Consider the following 4157-nt stretch of genomic DNA (forward strand, 5'->3'; position numbering starts at 1 on the left):
TTTACTGAATCCAAAGTGAACCTTTCTGTCATCTCGGTAGGGTTTTTGTTTCTGGCAGGGAATTTAACATCCCTGCAGTCCTTACCTCAGATACGGGCAATAGTTCTGTCCTCCTCTGACAGCTAGTTGTGTGCTGTGTAGCTCACATTCCTTAGCCGTCAGGGAAAGAAATGATACACTGATGGGTTTATTTATATTTTTGTTGCTATTGATGTTAATCATCTGTATGCCATCCCTTTTTCACCTCAGGAAACACTCCACCCCGACTCAAATACCTTCCTAAATTTGTTTATACTGGGGAGAGCAGGGCTGTGGGTATTCAGCCTGGATTCACAACCAAGTGATATTATGACGAAAGCTTATGTAGTTGGGGCTGTTATCACCTGAGTTATTTCCAACAGTGAAAGAGGAGGTACAGATGACATTGTAAAAAGCGTTGCTGAGACTCCACCTGGAAAACTCAGTGCAGCATTTAAGGAAGAGAAGTTCAAACTGGAACAGACCCACAAAAGGGTTACTGGGAGGACTGGGGAGTGGTGAATATTATCAAACAAAAGCAGACTAGAAAAGTTCCGTTTGTTTAGTCTAGCAAAATGAAGACAGAGGGGATATGGCTGTTTAAGCTTCCTTTCAGGCCAGTTAAAAGCATGGTGCTACTCAAGTTCAAGGAAAACACTAGCACAAGAACAAATGGATGTAAACTGTCTTTCATGCAGCCCATTTATTCTGGGCTGCGTTAGGAGGAGAGCTGCCAGCAGGTCGAGGGAGGTGATCCTTCCCCTCTGCTTAGCACTGGTGAGGCCACATCTGGAGTACTGTGTCCAGTTCTGGGCTCCCCAGTACAAGCGAGACATGGACTTACTGGAGTGAGACCAGTGCAGGGCCACAAAGATGATTAAGGGCCTGGAGCATCTCTCCTATGTGGAAAGGCTGAGAGAGCTGGGGCTGTTCAGCCTGGAGAAGGCTCAAGTGCGGGGATCTTATCAATGTGTATAAATACCCGAAGGGAGGGTGTAAAGAAGATGGAGCCAGGCTCTTTTCAGGGGTGCCCGGTGACAGGACCACAGGCAATGGGCACAAACTGAAACACAGGAGGTTCCCTCTGAACATCAGCAGTCACTTTTTCACTGTGAGAGTGACCGAGCACTGGCACAGGTTGCCAGGGAGGTGGTGGAGTCTCCCTCCTTGGAGATATTCAAAAGCCACTTGGACGTGGTCCAGGGCAACTGGCTGTAGCTGGCGCTGCTTGAGCAGGGGGGTTGGACCAGATGACCTCCAGACGTCCCTGCCAACCTCAACCATTCTGTGATTCTGTCTTGGAACACACTCAGGCTGGAAATGAGTTGACTTCTACCCCCAGAGGAATGAATGGCCTCTTACACAGAAGACCAGAGGACTAAACCTAGCTAATTTTAAGAGTGAGCTTAATTGTATTTGATGCCATGATATCAGGGAACATGTCCTGCTGACCCTACCAGACACATGCCACTCTACAGTCTTCAAACATCACGGTGATGATAATAGTTTATAGTAGTGGGAAGGGAAGGGGAAGGAAACAGTTTTGTACTGTTAAAAAAGTAAGATCAAAGGGTCCCAAAGGAACTGACATCACCTATATAGAACTATTAAGTTATGGAAAAGGATTGATGTTAAATTAGTAGAGATTTATAATTTTTCCTTTTTTCCCCTTTTCTACTATATATTAGTAGAAATCAGATGCTTCTAAGAAACAACAAGCCGTCACAGCTGGTTTGTAATGTTATTTACAATTTAAATCAGTAGGCAGGCCGCAGCAAACTGAAGGAAAGAACAACCCTTCCATTATTCCCCCAACCCAGAAAGCTCTCACCCCTCTTCATCTTTATGATAAGGAATGTCTGGTATGCGAGCCTCACTCCAGCACATCCCTGCAGCTCTCTAGTGACTATGAATCCCAAATCGAGACCAGGGGCACTTGTGAGTGGGGATCCGGCTCACGAACACTATCCGGAGCATCACTAATTATTATGCATTTGCTAAGTGCAGGTGTGTGTCTTACCACAGGTAGAAAAAGTGAGTCTGCAGTCTCCAAGTCTCTTCAGTTAGCAATCAGATGCTACACGCGGTCTGTCTAATATACGGCAATGCTCAGGCTCTGTTTTCAGAGGCGTGCTTTTTGCTCAGTAGGAATGAATGGGAAAGCTGTAAACATAAACAGCCCAATTAGTGGCAGCAGCCTCTTGGAACAGAAGTGCAGCATTCCTATTCACCCTTCTGCGCTCAGTAACAGTCCCCTTGGTTTACTTTCTGCTTTCAGAGAGAAGCTGAACTTTGCTGGCTACCCTGCGCGAGACTTGGAACCTGGGCTCTGCCCCTGGAAGGAGGAGGAGGGTGGGGAGGGAGGAGTGCATCCACCAAGCTTGCTTACTAAGTAAGCTGAGCTAGTAACCATGCTGGCCGAGCCAAAATTTGTCCTTACGCAATTACTTTTTAGTGATGCCTGCAAATACGCGCTCTAGCCAAACATCTTTCTAAAGTGTGGAGAAGAAAAGAAGCTATTGCTTGAAATAGGTTAGAAAGGAGAGCAGTAAGCATGGGGAGGTCAGCATGTAAGGAAGCTGAGTGAGGCAAAGCCTTGAGAGAAGCGGTGGAATTGCATTTGTTAAAACATACGGAAGTCATCTCAGCACAGATCTTGGATCCGTTTTGCTGTCTATTGAAGTCAACAGGAAGATTCACATTAAGTTCAACAGGTTTCATCAGTTCCTGTATAAGGTGGAAACAAGTGCTGAAGGTGCTAATTAAGGTGCATAACAAGACTCGGGAGCCTTTATTTAGAAAACAAAACACCCAATCATTCCCCCTCCCAGTTCTTCCCAGCCTGAAAAAAACACACCAGATATAATCATCTCATAATCAACAACAACAACAACAAAATTATCAGCAACAGGTCATACTCTCATTTTTAGATTGAAGACTGTAAAATAGTGCAACCACTGGGCATCCTTTGTTGTCATGCCACTTCAAATTTCATCCTCTTTGATTCATGGCAAAAAAGCTTGCTCTTTACAGGTGAAAAAAATAGAGGAACAGACAGCCTATGCAGGCTTCCAAGCTTCTTGTAGTTTCTCTACACCAGCATTTGACAGGGAAACTCAGACCTGTTATAGGAGTCATCCACAAAATCCAATACAGGAGGACCTCTGGATCACTGGGACCAGTCTGTTGCTATTGCAGAGAACCACAAAAAAAGCCAGTGACTTGCAAGTTAGTGACTTCTGATTTAGTTTTTCCCACAGTCACTTTACAAACAGAGCCGCACAGGGGGAGCCGGGGTAGAAGTGTTCCTAGAACTGTTAGTCCACACACAGTTTAAATTGTACCGTCCCTCACCCTTTTCTCTCCTGTAATAAAGCTTGCACGCCTGTCTCCCGAACGCATTCCCTGAATGACTTACGTCCTTTCCCACCATTCATGTTGTGATCTGAGGTTTCCTCCCTTTAATCTGACAGTAAAGATGAAAGGCCGTTTTAGAAAAGAAACACGGCAAAACCAAAACATGGACAGAACCTCTGGGGGAATTAGTCCTTCTTCTGAAACGAAAGTGGAGTGATCACACCCACACAGCACACAGTGTGACTAAACAATGGCTAATGAGAAATACAGTTCTGGAAGACACTTCAAGGGACTGAACAACCAAGTGGGAAGAATGGGTGAGGGCTGTGCAAAAGGCATAAATTGGAACAACATGGTTGAATTTCAGAAATCAAAAATGTAGGCTTATTGTCAAGAAAAAAGACTTGAGATTCAAGTTCAACACAAGCGAGAGGGTGAAAGTCCATCGCTCGATACAGATGTTTGAAAATAATTCAGTTGCATGGCTTTTATTTCTCCAGTGAAAGAAATAATACAAGAAAGAGAAGATTTTCTTCTGCCTTCAAGGTACACATTTTCTAAGTGGGTGGTTTTTGGTTTTATCTCGGTAACACTGACACAGTGGAAATATGCAAAGAATAATATCAGCTGCATTTTATCGATAACACTATCCAAATACTGAAGAGCTTTATGAACATCACAAAATAGATGATAAATAGACCCGTAGCTCTAATCCTCGGCCTGGGGCAACTTCAATTTCACTTTGCCATACTTGGGGGAAAAAATGGTGCACTTTTCACCTG

Source organism: Pygoscelis adeliae, unplaced genomic scaffold, assembly GCF_000699105.1.
Source record: "Pygoscelis adeliae isolate BGI_AS28 unplaced genomic scaffold, ASM69910v1 Scaffold186, whole genome shotgun sequence".
In the NCBI taxonomy this organism is placed as follows: Eukaryota; Metazoa; Chordata; class Aves; order Sphenisciformes; family Spheniscidae; genus Pygoscelis; species Pygoscelis adeliae.